This window comes from Apteryx rowi, unplaced genomic scaffold (genome assembly GCF_003343035.1).
Source record: "Apteryx rowi isolate R43461 unplaced genomic scaffold, aptRow1 scaffold_0, whole genome shotgun sequence".
NCBI classification, from domain to species: domain Eukaryota; kingdom Metazoa; phylum Chordata; class Aves; order Apterygiformes; family Apterygidae; genus Apteryx; species Apteryx rowi.
The window spans coordinates 2,427,875-2,445,687 of NW_020447195.1; the positions used below are offsets into that span (position 1 = coordinate 2,427,875).

General features: G+C 44.1%; 1 long non-coding RNA gene across 1 annotated transcript; it reads left to right on the plus strand.

The window, feature by feature from the left end:
* Window positions 1–368: 368 nt before the first annotated feature.
* Window positions 369–3,686, plus strand: LOC112966629. Its single transcript, XR_003253693.1, has 2 exons — window positions 369–614; window positions 3,474–3,686. It is a non-coding gene; the product is annotated as an uncharacterized LOC112966629 (long non-coding RNA).
* Window positions 3,687–17,813: the final 14,127 nt, after the last annotated feature.

The window sequence follows — 17,813 nt, forward strand, 5'->3', positions numbered from 1 at the left end:
GGCCTACCCGCCACTCCTCCCAGACCTCTGCTCTGAACTCCCATGCACCCTAACAAGGATGCTCAAAAATGTGAAAATGGATGTGTTTACCAAAAATCTGTCTGGACAGAGCTTCAGGAAAATGAGGATTTTGGTAGGCCCAACTGGCAAACAGTACAGGGATCACATTCTCTGCTACCACCACATCTTCTTTGTTGTTATAATGGATATCCTACCTTCCCCTGCTGCTTCTCCCTCCTCCCAGCACCCTTAATAATGAAGAGCTGCCTGAGCTTGCTTGTGGCCGATTAATTGTCCTGCGTGTATCCATAAGCTATTCAAAGATTTGGGCTGCAGTGGACCTCAAAGTACAACTGTATTGCAGCCAAGTAATGAACTAGGCCTCTCGGGCAATAAGGGAACTGTAAAATGAACTTCATACCAAGCATGGATGTACAATCACCCCATTTGAAAATCTCTTAATATAGCCCTTTGATAAAAGATGGGAAGGATTAACACTGAATTTAAAGCAAACTGTATCTGAATTCCTTTCCTTAGAGTTATCACTGGCATTCCCTACCCTAGTGTTTGCCTGGCTTTGGCTGCTGGCGTTTTGAATGAAAAGATGAAGGCAGGTATGTTTTGGACGAAAGCTTATTTACAGCTTGTTCAGATTGTGTCTCTACACAGAGAGGTCTGTATTAGCTCTCGGAGGTAGGCAAAGAAAAATCCCAGCCTGCCTATAGCTCTTACGCTGCTGCTCTGAAGTAGTTGAACAGGACACTGGGGACAAAGATGAAATTGTCAGTTCCATCAGTTATAGCAGAAACAGACAATACTGTATATACTTATTTAACTTTGTAAACCCAAAATTTGGAGTCAGTCACTAGGCTGGTATGTTTAAGCAAATGTTTACTTTTCTCAAACAGCACTCCTTCTTGGTGCTGTGAGAGTTTCAGAGGAAAATAGCACAGATTATTTCTCTGACTGATGTTGCTTTTAATAGATATGTATTTCCATACACAGTGAAGATTTAACATTTATATTCCCAAACACCCAGTCATCTTTTTGACCACATGTTGATTATTATATTCTTTTTACATCCATCTGTTAAGCAGCTGCATTAGCTTATGGGATAACGCAGTCCATTTACTCATTGCTGCTGGTACTCTTCATGGCATTATTTCCTCTGCCTCCATTTCGGCTCAGTGATAGATTAAATTATCTGACACATCAGCTGTGTTGACTGGCTAGATGCTATCATAGCAATGAAACAAAACTTGGTTTTGTGATTGCTGTAAGAGATTTTTGCATCCTTTATTATTTATTTATTTTCAGAAGCAGAGGGTTTCTTCTTCCTAAAGCACCTTTCTAAGCCAATCTGTTTTTAAGCCATCTGTTTTTAAACAGCTGTCCTGCAGCTGCAGACTCTTATGTGTCCGTTGCACCTTTTTTGCCTGTTCACCAACAGTGGTGGGGTCAAGTGAAGTCTCTTGGTTCAGCCTGGGTCTGTGGTTTGGCATTGTGGGAACCACTAGCTTGTGTTACAAAACCTGGGGTTCCCTGGCAGTTTCCCATCCAAATGTTAGGCACAAGGCACAGATAAGGCCATGAGCATCCCTCCTGGTATGGCCAAGGCAGTAATGGTTTAAAACTCCTAATCAAGAGTGAAGAGTGTTAGTTCTGTACAAAACACTTTTGCCTTGCTCTCCCCTCCTTGGCCCATGCCAGTCTCTGAGGCCTCTACATACGGGGCAGATTTTTCCACTTTCCATTTTTCCAGTAAATTTAACTCTGGAGAAGAGTCCCAGAGTGCTGGAGATGGTTGCCCTCTCCATGTTTACAGAAATAGATACTCTGGGGTCTGAAGGAATTCCCTTCCCTAGAGTCTCTGCTTGGTGCTGACATGAGGCTAGCAAGGGCTGGATATAGCCTCTGTTGCTTGGGGGCTTGAAGAGCCTGTTATGATGTGGGTGGAGACCACCCAGCAACTTCCAGGTGGTGACAAAGGGAGTTGACTTGGGTGGTGATGGGGAAAAAGACTCTTTGTGCCAGACTGTATTCATGGTGTAGATTTGGAGCAACTCCATTAAATTCCCTGAGATTGTTTGGGGTTCATGGACACGACCGGTTCTGTCTGTTACTTGAGATTTCTTTTCTGTTATATTTAGAAAATATACTATCCAGACATTGGGAATTCACTTGTGCCTGTTGCTTGCTCTGTTCTGCACAGTTTTAAGTGCTGTGGCTGGGTCACCTTGAAGTCTTACCTCCAATACTGAGAGCAAGTTTGACTTCTTTTGCCTTTTCTCAAAGCAAATATTTAAGTCAGGGGTTGTCCTCATTTCTCTACTTTGCACAGACTCCCTTGGGTTTTCGTAACCTTCCTGAGTAAGAATGTCCAGAGCTGGAGAGATTTTTTGGCAGGTGTGGTTTCAGCACTGACTGCATGAAGAAATACGGCACTTTTTTCATCTCAGGCAGGATGACGAATGTCCCTGCAGCGGGGTTGAGGAGGCTCATCTAGCATATGAGAGTGCTAGGTAGGCGGATGCAGCCCCACGTGGTGCTACTTGCCCAGATGGATTCCCTGAAGCCCCGTTCCTGAGAGCTGTTCTCTGAAGATGGGGTGGTATGTTGGAACCCAGGGGCTGACCCAGCGTAGCACTGGCTTTCCACTTCACATGCACTTGCTTTTTACACTGTGGGTGGTCACAATGTCTTCAACAGCCTACTGCTTCTGGTTCAGAGTTGCTGTTTAATTGAAAGGGTGAGGCTCATGCTTTTGATACTCCCACAGATACTGGAATGCTTGCACATCAGTCCAGGATAAAGCCTGGCCCTTAGGCAGCAGCTAATCTTCTGGATACCACTTCTCAGTGAGAGAAGCAATATTAAGCCCTATCTCTGCCCTTGTTTAGCAGCTGTGGGTATGTGCACTTACTTCATGCTGCACAACTGCAGTAATTGCAGGCATTGCCTTATCCCACCAGTTTTCCCAAATCTAGCTGCAGAATTTAATGGCCTGCTAATGAAGAAAGACAGCTGCTATCTCTTGCAAATGATTGCAAACCATCTGCAGGCTCATGAGGCTGTTGCTGCAAGGCTTATGCTGGCTTAGTCTCCATTCATATTTGGAAGGATTTTGTCTATCTGGAAGGGATATTTTTTTCCTGAGAAAAAGCGCTCACAGAGGAAGGTCTCTCTTGGGAGCGAATCTGTTTTCCAGCAGCTGTGGATCAGGCCCTTAACACCAACAGTTCAGAGCAGACTTTTCCTTTGAGTATTCACTGTCACTTTTTTACAGCAGGATATTTATAGGTACAATATTCTTGGAAATCTCCAGAGGAGGAATGAGAGTGTCTGAGAAGTTTTGTTAGTCAGCAATTTACATTGCTGTGGAAACGCTTTAGTAGGGCTTGGGAAAATTGCCTGGAGAAAAAGATGGTTGCTAAAGGTGCTAAGAGCAGTTTGCATTTATTTTTGGTTCCTAGGTCACCTGAACCTGTACACTGGGCATGTGCTACACAACTACTGCTGTTGTATCATGAGAGTGACACGTCTTATGCTGCTGCTCATGATTTCCCTCTGTAAACCCTCTCTGTCTCTCCTCCAAACTGAGAGACATACTCCCTGCCATCCCGGATAGTCTGCTGGGTACCGAATTGGTGCCGAAGAGCCCGCATGTGAGATTGCTGGCTATAAAGGCAAGTAGCAGCATCAGTGGGGATAGGAGGGAGGCTGATGAGGTCTCGTGTCTCAGAATGAGTTATAACAAGCTGGTGAATGTGTTTGCACATGAACACAAACCTATTTTTCTTTTTTTTTTCTAGCAGACTTGTCCCGGGTAGACCTACTGTTACATGACCCTTTGGCCAGAGGGAGGCTTGCTGAGGAGGTTATATGTCATATATGTCAAGTTCTGGGTCATCATCTTAGTTTATGTAGCAGATACAAATCTGCCCCTTGTTGTTCTTTCCCTTATTCATTTTTTTTGCTCCTCTGGTGAAAACCACTTACCAGACCAGAGCGGGAGGAGATGTACAGAAGGATTACCTCAGTGAAAGAAAGCAGGCAGAATCAGGGCTGCGAGTGCCAGGCTTGCAGCACAAATGCTGGGGGCAGGGTTCACCATGCTGCACTGACTGGATATGACAGGCACAAAGCATGTCCCAGCCTGGTGCCTGCGAGAAATCATGCAGCCTTTTCCTCCCAGGTGGGTGTCTCTTGTTTTGCAGGCTGCTAGAAGTTGCACCAGTAGCTTCTCTTCCTTTCTTCCTCCCTCCACCACTTCCCTCCCCCCCCCTTTTTTTTAACAGAGGTGAAAAGGTAGTGGTCTCCCATGAGCTGTTCTTTCCCTGTGTGAATTGTGATCAGGAATCTGACAAAGAAAATTGCTATCCAGGGAAGAGCCTATGATGATTTTCCCTCACACTAAGAAGAGGGAAGTCTCATCCATTATGCCCAAATAGCTGGGTGTTGAAGGTTATTGCTGCTTTTTGCAGAAGGGAGCCTGTCTGTCCATCACAGCATTGCAGTTCTCCCAGCTGTGGCTCAGGAGCCACAGGAGCTGTGAGGAGTGAGATATGCCTTGCGCAGGGGATCTGCAAGGCTAACAGAAGACAGGAGCTCTCCAGGGCCTTTGGAAATGCATCACGGTGTTCAGCCATGGGTGGCAGGTCTGTCAGTGAGTTGTGGTTTCCTGTAGGTTTGCCTGATCATTAAGCCTACGGAGGCTGAGAGATGCTGAGACATTTGGGATTGGCCCTGTAGAGAGAATCCTAGTGATGAAAGCGTTAGGAGGCTTTCATAGGGTTTCTTCATCTTCAGTTCCCTTGTGCTGAAAGCAAAGACCTCAGGATTTAGAAGAGCATAAATAGTTCCAGCATCATGTGAGGTCTGTATGTATGTGCATGGTGCTTTGGATCTAAGCTCATGTGGCTGTAACATGCCCCAGTTGCTCTCAAAGCCTGTTTTGACATGGGGCTTGTTGTCTAAAGCAGATCAGTTTGCAGTGCACCTTTTGTTGTAGAAGCAAAAATTGGTTTGGGACCCTTTATACCATTTTTGAAAAAGATTGCGTACAGTGGTGTAGTCCTGGTAAGAAACGTCACTTGGGTCAGCTCCTGTGTTTTTATGCTAATGTCAGTCTAGCAAGATCCAGATTTATGCTGGTATAATAGAGAGCAAGAGCTTAAATGTGTAAGAGGGGATCTATCCAGGAAGGTCAGCAGCTATGTAAACCTCCAAATTAGAGGAGAGCTAAGGAAAATTTTCCTCATTACAATAGTGAATCTGGCCCCTTAGCAACAGCCTTATAGTCTTCATGTCATCTTGCTCAGAGACCTATTATTATCAGCGCACTGAGCATGTGGAGGTGGAAAGATCCTATGGGGTGAACTTGTTTTGTTTTTGCCTTGAAGTTGCTGGTTAAGTAAGCAGCAGCTACACAATTTCCCTGCAGCTGAGCTTTTTGTACATAAGTCAAGACAATGGTTGTAGGGAGGAACCTGGTTTCATGCTGACTGTTGATAACATGCTGTGCTGTGTAAATGTAGCCCCTGGGAGCGTTACTCTGGTGGCCTCTTCTGCACCTAGTTCACTGAGGGTACAAATAAGTTACAACTTTTAGTCTGAACTGTAACAGCTCATGCTTTCAGTTCATTTCAATTCATGGTGTTCAAGATGGTAAGTGCTTTGGAACAGGGAATAGTTAATCAGGATATGAGTCACATAACTGATATACAAGGCAAGAGGGAAGACTGAGGTTCAGACAACTCCTGTCTAACAGACTGACCACATAGGTCAAATATTCCCTACCGAAAAATGTCATTTATTTTGCATCTAACATGGATCATCAGTCAAATCACTGCTGCATTGACAAACAAGTTACTCAATGCGCAAATATGCACATGGAAATTGGTAATGCTCAAGTAGATTAGATATTTGATTGCTCATGTATTCTTGCATGAAAAATGAGTTATACATTTAGCACATATCAACTGAAAGACCTACCAGGAAAGGGCATGGGTAAGGGTGATTTTGAGGTTGACCAGGAAATGGTTGAGGCCATTGTTAACTATGAGTGTTTATGACTGCCCCACTTGTTGAAGCTGTTCCTTCTGTATTGATGGAAATCTGAGATACAGATGGGGAAACATAAAAGGACACAACTCAGCTCCAAAAATGTATTCTGGATTCACTGATTGGAGTGGAAGAGCGAGTGCATCTTTAACACTGACATCCAAGAAGACTCAAGCTTGATTGGGAGATCGCTGTCACAAGGGCATGTGGAGATAGAAAGATCTGTGCAGCTGTTATGAACTGGGTTGAAATCACCAGCTCACTTCGTGAAGGCTGGCAGCAACTGTCAGGTTTCTTGACATAAATCTGGATTCCTGAGTGTCTTGGCCACAGTCTTTAAAATCACCCTGTCCAGCCCCTGCAGCCATGGGATGGCGTGTGAACAAAGACCGGTAGCTACAAGCTGATTGCATGGAGCCAGACATTGGAAAAGCCTAGATCATTTCTTATCCATCTCCCTCTCCAAAGCAGTGGATATTCCTGTAGGTTCAAAACATGATTACCAACAGCATTATACTTTTTTAAATCTGAATTTCATACATGGAAGTTTCCTTGCACTGTGGATTTGTGGTGCCTGTGAACTGATTCTCTGGCTCCCTTTCCTTTGAAAACGTGTAATACTATTAAGCATTATTTCCATTATTGGCAAAGCTACAAAAGGAAGTATTCAGTGATGCTATTAAGGTGATTTAGGCTTACAACACCAATTTCTCGGACTTGTTAAAAACATTTTTAAAAGTCCTTAGTTCTTTTAAAATATTATTATTTAAAGTCTAGTGACTTCTTTTGCCATTTAGATCTCTCCTCTTGACTGTTTTCTTTAAGACTCTTGGCATTGCAAAAACCCTGTGGTGATTGTTTTGTTTAATTTTCTCACTCCAGAAATGCAAGATGCATTTCTTCTGATTAATTGTGATAGGATGGTAACATCAAAAATCACCAGTGATTTCCACACTGTAGAATATAAGTAGGGACTTACGGTCCACATCCTGCAGACAGTAGACTAAAGGGCAGATCTTACCAGAGGACACGGGGAGATGGATTTGGTGATTCCAGGGCAAAAGTTTTTCAGAGAGACCAGAAAGAGAAGGTGCTGTTAACCCCTTCTCCCCAAAACTTAGCATCCTCTGCTTGTGTCGCTGCTGTAACTTCCATGGTGACCAACTGTGATTTCCATCAACAAAAGAATACACCTTCAGGTATAAGAATAACACAAAACTCCTTTTTTCATGCAGTTGTCCTTACTGTTCAGAAATAAAATGCTCCCACACCCCATTCTTCTGAATATGCTGTCTGGAAACATGCTTCATCTGCAGAATTGTTTTAGATCAACCTTTTATTCACCCTGTATCTTTCCACAAGTCCCTGGGAGGTCTTTAATATGTTCCTTCCTACGGTTACTGTAGGAAAATATAATAAATTTTTTAGTAATAAAACCTAAATTGCATTGGAGATGCCTTGATGGAGTTTTACAGCCTGTTTGTATAAAACACTGTAATAATGAGGAGGAAAAACTATTTTCTGCACATAATTTTTTTATCTTGTTGTTTACAACATTTTTCTTCATCTTATAATTTATGGCATCATTTTTCGTGGATCTGAGTAGGAACCTGGGTATTGAAAAGAATAATGTTCTTTAGTAAGAAGGTAAATTAGGTTTTCACCTAGAGTCCTGTAATTCAAACCTGGATATAGCTGAAATGTGTTGAAATAGCAAAAAAGTTTAATTTTTAGAGAAGAGGAAAAAAAAATCAGTGCACCTTGTTGCAAGTAAAACAAAGTAAAATCTCTCTTTCAGCATTTACTAAACTGCAAGGTGCAGAAAACCCTGTGACTTGGTTTTGCCTGAAGAACGTGAATACTTGACTGATCAATGCCTTTCTGTTCCCATGATGGCTTTTGCTCTCATTTTAGAAAACAAATGTGACCATTTCTGCCATGTAAACTATGCCAATTGAAGAAAAAGGTTAAATACCAGAGCTGGTGTTACAGGTTCCAGTTGCATCTGCACTATTACTGCATGTTGTTCTGCAGTTGTCCTCAGAAATACCCATCACAAAAAGGACCCCCAGCGCTGAGAGATGCCTGTTGACTTCAGTGAGTTTGGGTCAGTGCTTTCTTTTTGACTCTGTTTCACATGATATTTCTGTGCTGCTTCTTAATGTTCTGTGAACTGTCTAAGCATCATCTGCAGACATTAAATTTGTGCACATGGGTGTCCTTGAACCTCTTGTGGAAATATAATTCTTGTAGATAAAGCCTCTGGTTTCTGGGGAAATGGGTAAACTACCTCCTCTTTCCAGTATCAAGTACGATGAATGTTAGTGCATGGTATATCACTGTCCTGGTGCTGGCTCCGCCAGCAGCTCCAGGAAGGCTGTTGTCAATGATGGCTTGAGTTGGGGGTCAGTCTGGCCTAGCTTTTGTGTCAGTCTCAATTTTAAGAGGCAGTGTGGCTCCAAGGCGAGAAGAGGGCTAGGAAATCAGGACTCATTTGTTTTGGGTCTAGTCCTGCAAATGCTTGCTCAAGTGAAAAGAGCCAGTGAGGCAGGGAACTGCCAGCCTGAATGAGACTTATTTGGCAGACGGAACCTAGCAAGGTCACGCTTTACTCACAACACTGAAATGATAATTTCTATGCCGCTTGGATGGCAGGTTGCACCAGATGTGTCTGACTCACTGCAGCCATGCAAAGTGCACAGATTATCTTTGGCAGGTGGACAGGCATGAATCAGAGCAAGAGTCTTTCCCCTTGGGGACTCCTCCAGCCGCTCTGCACAGCAGAGACAACACTGGGTTCTGTTCTCTGACCTCTCTGGCTTTTTGACAATGTGATGTATATAAAGCAAAGCCAGCATGACCATGTGATATATGATATAGCAATAACCAGGCAACACCTGGAGTGCTGACTTCCAGACAGTGTTCAGATAAGTTTGATCCTGACCTTATAATCAGAATGAGTTCCTTTTTTATTGATGTGGCTATGGATGTCTGTTAAAGGCTTAGCTGATAATGACAATGCTCAACCTGTTTTTGAACTTGGCATTTTAAATTTCTGAAACTTACGGAGATACCAGACCAATTGTCTTTCAAATTTTGCTTGGCTCAGTCAAATATTAAGGCTTTGCATCTTCAGTTTACTGGAGGGATTTATTTAAAGCCAAAGTTTCTTGGGATGTGCAATCACTGACAACTTAAAAACAAGGTTTTGTTATAGAAAATATATTTGCTTTCTTCTACAGTTTCTATAGCTCATTACAGAGCCTGGTTCATAAGGACAATTATGTCTGTATGTAGCGTAATATTTAGAGTGTAATATTTAAGCATGCTCTAAAATTTAAAGACACGCTTCAGTGTTTTAAGCAGTGTCTATATCATGCTAGAATTTGCTTTACATTTGTTTTGCTTTTCTTCCTAACATCTGGGGAGAGGTTTAGCAGAGCCAAATTCATGGCCCAGGTGAATAACTGTATTGAAGATGATTCCCAGCTGTGCCCATACTGCACGGGACCCTGGGGGACAAGTGGTGCTGTATCACCCTGGAGCCTGATGCTCAGTTCACACATGGCTCCTGCTTGCTTGCACTAACTGCCTCCAGATAAGTCAGCTCAGCTGACAATTCAGTAAATAAATAGATGGGCTTTTCTTTAGCTGTGCTGGGTTCATTTATCCTGAGATGCAGCCGGGTACCACTATAAATCCCAAGCAGGTCCTATGCTGCATGGAAGGAGAATATCCATTTTTCACTGTCTCTTTTAGGAAAATCATTGTACAAAAACCTGTACAAAATGTTTCTCTTAGCTTTATCGGTCAAAAAAGAAGGGAGATGTTAGCTTTTTCATCTTAATCTTATGAATAGCCACTTGTGAAAAATAACCAAAGGGGCCTGGGTTCTAGCGTATGCCAAGTTGCAACCATTTCCTTGGGACTAAAGAAAATGCAAAAGGGTGGCCTGGAGTCCCACATCTTTATGCAGAGAATACATTAGCTAATGTGATTAACTTGTAGGGCAGGATGATCCAGTGTTGGCTGGGAGGCCTGACCTTGTGGGATTTGAATAGGTTTCGGGGTCTCTATGTGCACTTGTTTCTTCCCTAGAGCTGTAACATCTCTTGCACCCCTGCAGATTCCTGGTAGGAAGAGAACAAAATGGTCTGTGCTAAAGAAGACAGAAGAAAAATTTCATCTTCTAGTTCAGCCACAGGTTCTTGGGTTGAAGGAAGACTTTCTGGGAGAAGTCCTTGGCTGCATTATACCTGTCCCTTGTTGTTGATAGCGTTTAAGGATGGAAGAAATCAAAATGCCAAAGACTGTAACAGTGAGAGAGATGCTGAGCTGCAGCCTGAGTCAATCGAGGAAGCGATGCTGCTCCTGCCTGCCGCTCCTGCAGGACCTCCCAGTGTGGCGTAGGCTGGAAGAGGAGCATTTCTGGAGGAGGATGCAAAGGTGCAAGGGCTGAAGGAGGAAGCAGTTGTCTGTGGAGGCAGTTGGTGAAAACATGGGAGTGGAGCTAGTTTGGGAGGAATCTGAAATGTGAGGCACTGCTTTTGATTTAACGTGGGAGAGGGTCATGCAGCTTGTGGAATAGTTAGTGGATTTTAGGCATCCTATTCCCTCTTCTAGATACTCTGCCTTTCCATAGGGTTATCCAGGATTTAAAAGATTTTCATTAATGCTTTGTGGAGTCAGGTGCCACCCACTGCCATCACAGGCTAGGGGAAAATTCCAACTTTGACTTGAATGCAAATCTGTTCTGGACTTTTCTGTTTAGGGGAAGGAATATGGCTTGGCTTATTCATAGGGTTGCTTCTCATAGCCCTCTCACAAACTGTTCGTTTATCTTCTCTTAGGAGGAAAAAAAAAAAGTAGAAAACAATCCAAACACAAAGTCTAGTGTTTAGAAAAGTTGGATGATTTCCTTTCTTTTTCTTCTGGGAAGCAAAAGACCCAGAGTGAAATCCACTAAAAGCTTTTAATTAAAGTATTTATCTTTCCTATTTTTTAAATAAGACTCCTGGCCACTTTGAACCTTCCCCAGCTTTCATTAAAGATAATAGCTTTTTAACGACAATGAGTTTGTTTCCGTCATGCGCTGGGGTGAGTCATAGCCCTGCTCTCTATGGGAAGGCTATATGTGATGAGGTTGCAGAGCTGTTGGCAGAGGAAAGGAGGAGAAAGCTAAAGCCCTGTTCTCTATGTCTAAGGCCACACCTGAATGAGAAGAGGCACTTCTCCACTTCTAACCTGACTTCTTCGCATAGTCTTATAATGCAGCCTTATATATGAGAGAGGAGAAGGCAGAACAAGCAGCTCGTACTTCCCGTGTGTTGGTGTCTAAGCTGGAGGACCAGCTTTGCTGGGTTGAGAAGGTGAGGCCTGCATGAAGGGCTCCTTGGAGTTTAAATTCAAGAAGGTGTTTGCTGTTCTGATAAAGTTGCGGCAATCACTCTCCTCTGCCCTGGCGTGGTTTCTTTCTGCAGTACCCTGAGAGTCTGCATCTGGAGGATGAAATTTGGGAGTTGAGAAGTAGCAGATACTTTGGACCTAGCTGGTTGTGTAGTCGGTTCTGGAGAAGACTGTTGCCCTCTTCTAGTGCCCTCTCTGCACTCCGTTCTCTGGGAAGCTGATGTGATTCTTCTCTTTGCAGCAGGGTGAGTACAAGTTTGCTGGAGTGAAAAAGGCACTGACACTTTTGAAGGGGTGTGCAACAGTTACTGGCCTCCTGAATGTGCATAGAAAAGTCCAGGTCCAACAAGAAGGGATTTTTTTCTCTGGATGAAATGCCTTTTTGGTCCTTGGGTCAATAGTCCAGTTCAGGTATGCTGACCAAAACTCCCCTCAGTCCTAATGGATCATATTCCCTTTGCCAGACTATAGAACTGTTGGAGTGGGCTTTGTTCGCAGGTGGAGTTCAGGACTGTTTGTTTTCAAGTTCTTCTCTGCTACAGTAAGACACAAAATCTCAAATCACATGGACCCATAGTCTGATGTCTTCACATGGCAAATATGACATGAAAATCTCTGAATCTTGCTTGGTATCAACTCTTGTTCCATCTTTCTGCATGCTAAAAACTAGCAGATGTGTACAAGGGGGAAGGAATGCTATTCAAAAGTCTTTTCACTTCTATTCTGAGATCTCCAAGTACAATGCAAAGGAAAGAATCAAAGTTCAGAGTTAGGTTCCCTGCAGCTGTATTCTTTGCTTACTGGTCTTGATAAAAGAAAAATCCACCTGAATCTTTTCTCAAATAAGCCTTTTTTAATACTCAGTGCTTAGTCGTTCTCCCTTTCCTGACCCCCCAACACTTTTTTAATTACAGCTCTCTGTACAGAGTGCCTGAGATAAGCAGGTGGATAGACATTTTAAGAAAGCAGAAGCAGGTGTGAAAGTAAATTGGCCAGCTCCTCTGTTTTTTACAATGATTTTTCTGAGTTTGTCAAAAGAAAAAAAAACCCTCTTAATTCCTGCATTTAGATATTTTCACACATGAGATTCTTTTTTTCTTTTTCTCAGCACTAAGCCCTTGTTATCTGCCTGTGTGAATTTGTTTTTATGTCAGTCTTAAGTGCAGGAATTTACACTGTGAGTGGTTTGCGTGGGGCAGCAAGACCACTTCTGCAGGAGTGATTTCTATTGCTGTCAAGGGTGACAGCTGACCCAGAGACAGACTGGAGGTGACTGTGGGTGAGGAACTGTGTGTTGCAAACAGCTACTGCAGGGAGATCACCGCGGCAGAGATGTCGGGTTAGGAGGGACCTGCAGCGCCTCTTCCCTGCTGAGACCGCTGGCCAGGCAGCCCCTTCTAGCAGGATGATTCTTCAGCCTGCAAGAGAGGTGATTAAGGGAGAAATCAATGGAGATCTGTAAAATCCCGAGTGATGTAGAGAAGGTAAATGGGGATTGATTGTTCACTGTCTCTTCCAATACAAGAACTAGGGACTCAAATTACATTAGCTGATGGCAGGCTGAAAACAATCAGAAAGAGGTACTTCATGCCCCGTGTAGCGTGCCGCACTGCCAGGAGAGTTTGTGGGTGCTAAAAGTTTACGTGGGTTCAAATGAAAGGGATAAAACTTATAAAAGATAAATTGACTGAGTCATAGGCACTACCTATCAGGAAATCCCTCAGGTGAAATAACCAGAAGATGTGAGAGCATTCTGGGGAAATATCCCTATATATTCAACCTACCTTATACTCCTTCCTGGGCATCTGATATTGGCAGCTGTTGGAGACAAATACTGGGGGAGACAGATCGCCATTCTGACCCCATGCAGCTGCTCTTATGGATGAATAAATGCTCAGCTCTGTCAAAACAGGACTTGTATTAGCAGCAATCAGCTCAAATCCCAAATTCTGCTCTCTGCTCTGGTTACAGTAACCCTGAGAAAGGAATGAGAAGACTTGAAGACTGAAGAATGAGAAGACACTAACTGGCTTGTGCAAAGGACATCACTGACCTGTCTTAGAGCTGTGTGCGCTAAGTTTGTTAGTTGAGAGCCGGGGCAGGGCTATGACAGGAGCATCCTCAGGGCCAGGGATAGGGCAAAGGGCTGAGATGCTTTCATTTTCCTACTGGTGGGGCGTGGGTAAGGAGTTAAAAACAATTGAATGAAACAAAACAATAAAACCTTCTCAAAGGAGCAGCTGCAGTGGGATGTATCCACAGAGAGCGCAAATCCTTCTTGCACAGGTTCCCTGCCTCTCTGCAGCTGGAGGCTTTTTTCCTATCTGCCACCAGAGGGGAGGATCTGGGATGGGAAAACACTCAGCAAACTACAGAACCAGAGAAGTGGCATGAACACACAACCTCAGCAGTCCCTTTGGCCTTGGTGCGAGGCCAGCTTGCCCCTATTCTGCCTGACCAGTGAGGCACATGCGTTTGAAAGGGAGAGTTAGTTATGAATAGCTACGAATAGCATGGGGCTGTGCAGTCTCTCTGGATTCACGTTGGTCCTCTGCTCCTTTGTGCACTTTCTCCCCGGTTCAGGCAGGCAGGGCATGAGAGCAAATGCTGCTGCTCAGCCAGAGGCCCGAGTTTGTGCCTGAGATGAGTGAAAAGAAATACAGGGCTTGCATCTGAATTGAAATACTGTTGAAGATGAAACAGCCTGGTTCAGAGGATGCTGAAGCATCAGTTTATGAAGGGGGACATCCCCAGGAACAGGGTGATGGGATAGGAAGAAAAGGGTTGGAAGGTTTTTATATAACTGCAAGTTGGCAACTTGGCTTCCAAGGGTTGGACAGGGTGATGAGAGCTGACACCCAGTTTTGATTTGTACAAATGCTCCCTGTGTTTAGAGTGGTAGAGCCAAGCCCCTGATCATCAGCTTCTCTCCCAAAAGGTCTCAGTCTCTTTCTGGGTTTCCCAAGTTTGGAGTTTTGCAGCTTCTCCCAGATTTGTTAGTTGCAGGAAGTTTGATTATTTATCCTGGTATTTCTTTGAAAATAAAGTTTCTGAGGGTTTTCCTGCTTCCTCACTGATACTTAGGAGCTGAGAACAAAGCTGCTATATGTGATTGCATCTTCTCTTGTGCTCCTGTATACTCAGCAGGACATTGCCTGTGTAGGATCACATGTGCTACATCCCTCACCAGCAAAGCCTGGAAGAGTGAGCCCTTGCATGCTTCTCAGCTCTGGGCATGAGATAGGAAACGCTGTAGGCCAGCCATCAACAGACCATGGGTCAGACTCTTCTGCTGCAACTGATTTTCAAGTTGGTACCAATTCACAGCAGCAAAAGTGCTGGTGGAGATACTGACCTCTGCCTTGTTTTGGGCAAATGTTGTTGCCGTTTCTGTTGATCTGCGTCATGCTCTGTAAAGCTCGTGTGAACTGGTGGTGCTCATTGCTGGCAAAACGGCAAGCAGAGCATCCCTTGTGATAGCCTCTGAGAAGGGTTTGAATGAGCTGGCAGCCAGTTCTCATGTGTCCTTTGCCTATCTGGAGAAATCAGCTCCAAGAAATCAGATCACTTCGTTGGCTACTTTCCTTCTATGCTTTTACAGACTTGGCTGTCATAGTGGAGAGTAAAATCAGACACTTTAACCAGGACCAGGCTTTTTTGTCCTGCACACTGATAGGTCTGAGTTTCCTTTTGGCTGGAACATGAAGGAACCCAAGTCCTGCACTGGAGACATAATGTGCAAGGGTCTGTACAAACGCAGGACAAAAAATGCTGCTGCCCTAGATCGTTTGCAATACATGCATAAATCATCAGGTGATGGACGATTAGTGCCAAAGGGCGAACATTCAGGAATAGCATCAGGCTACATAAACATCATCAACTTTTTTTTTTCCTGAAAATCATGGCAAAAGCCTGTTTTTAAGAAGGGGCTGGCATTGGACAGTGCTCTCCATTCCACAGATGGGTGGATCTGCCTGCGGTGCAGGCAGGGAAGACTGATTAACGATCCCCGGCATCATCCCGAGTGCGAGTGAGAACGAGCTTCCCTTTGTGTCTTGGAAGAGATGTCCCACTCGCCAGTGTCCTCCTGCTCCTCAGCGTTAATGAAGGGGGCAGGGGGCCTCTGGGAACTGGGTCAGTGGCAGCTCCAGTGCAGTGAAACTTAATTAAGACAGGGAAAATGAGCGAGAGGGAAGGAATCCTGCAAGGCCGGCAGGAAAAGCAGCTGTGTTTGAGGAAGCAGATAAAGCTGCTTTTCCACCTGCCCTGGTGAGCTGCCTCTTGATGTTCCCTGCAGGCTGGAAGGCATTTGCAATCCCTGCTGCCAAGGACAGCCCTGCAAGCTGCTCTGCTACCGAACCTCTTTCTTTGTAACATGAACTAGCCACATTTCCTTTCTGAAAAGCACGCTTTGGTTGTCTCTAATATTCCTTGTATGGCCAACAGTCCAGCTTTCAGACTCTGCAAATGTCTTGCAAGAAATCACTTGCTGCGCTGGTGTGGTCCCGCATGGCTTGAGTCCTGTTTTCCTTGGCTTCATTAACATGACTATATTTAAAGCCTGTCAGCAAGCAAAAATCCAGGGCTATGTTGAACCCAGAACAGGGGAGAACCTTTGCTTTCAGACCAGGAATGAGATAAGCAACAAAGTTCTTTTCCAAAGAGCTTTGGGTCAGGATGGATTGAATGTAAAGCCTAATAACATGTCTGGACGCAGATCAGATTTTCCTGTTAGCATGGAGTCTGTCAAAATTGCAGTCTTTATGCAGACACATTGCTTTCTCAAACTAATTTTCATTCACTCAGTTCTCTGTGTGTCAAGTGATGCAGATATGTTCCTCCTATCCCAATAAGGCTGGCAGGGGGATTTTGGAGTATTGTAGTATTGGGAGCATCAGTGCTGGAAATAGAAACGCTCGGAAATTATCCTCTGTTACTGCCCCTCATTCATTGCGCAAGAGCCACCCAGACCTGTGGTTTATGTTGACTAATTCACTGAGTAACACAATCTCCTCTCAAATGCTCTTCCTGTTCTAGATCAAGAATGAGCCATGCATCGATTCAATGACGTACCCGTGGTTACACAGTGAGTCATTGGCAGAGGCAAGAATTAACACCTGGCATCTTTAAATTCCTGCTTCCTAGATCTCATGGCCTCTTATTTTTAGTGCTGCTCTTTTTCCTCTCCTGGCCTTTTTGCCTCTTACCCACTGCAGGATTTGTTACATGTGTGATATCCAAAGTGACAGTATGTCACTCGTGACCACTGCCAAGAAAATGAGACATCTGTCCTCTGCTACAGAAATCTACACAAAGAAACTGAAGTTCCTTTTATTTCTTATCTTTTTGGAATATTTTACCATCTTCTGCCTGACCTGGTGAGATGCCAGGTCTCCTCCACTCTCATGCCTTCAGCATTGCACATGTAATACTGTTTTCTGTTTTTTCTAGAAACATCCTTGCTGCAGTCTCCCTGAAGTGGCAACACTCTGCCCATACCCACCATCAACGCAGTCACATAATCGCTGGCAAAAAAATCAGTGGGTGGGTTTTCTAAATCCCAGTTCAGTGTTCAGCAAGGTATAACATCTGTTGTGATCAATATTTTAAAGCTAGTCTGTTTGATTAAAAAGTTACAGTAAAGCCTTTAGCTTGCCACTGAATAGCTAAATAATTCACGGGAGTGGCTCTAATCACTTTAAGCTTCTTGCATCTGAGAATAAGCAGAAAATTCACAGTAATTCTGTAAAGAGGCAGCAGAGCCAGCTGGATCATGTTTCTTACAAGCTGCTGTACTGGGAAAGAGGTAGTTTCAGGTTTTTAATGGTTTCTGAGGTATGCTGGAGTCAAAACTGGAAAAAAATGCTCTCTTTTATCACTCGATTTTTGATGATATTCTTTATGCTAATATGACTGGTTTGTGCTAGCAGTCAGTGCAGAAATTATACTCTTTAGCTTAAAAAATTAGCATAAATGGAACTATGTGTGCATCGTGAGATGCTACAAAGGTGAAGGCAAAGAAACATTACAGTAGTGTCAGGAAAATAGAGGATATTTGTGTAAAACTCTCAGACAGTGTACCATTTCCAAAGAAATGCCGGGATAATTAACTGCTGTTGTCAATCCATCGTTACAGCACTGGTGTGAAAGCAGGAAGCTGTAGAGCTGTTCCCCCCCGTGCCGCGCCGAGCGTAAGTAGCCCAGGCGCTGCTCCAACAGGTTTCTTGCGTGGGCCAGAGCCGGAGTTTTCAGGCCCAGCTTTGGCTGGAAAACGTTGCAGGGTCGGGGGAAGGAGGAAGCGCGGAGGCGCGGCGGGAGGGCCGGGGCAGGGGTGCGCTGCCTGC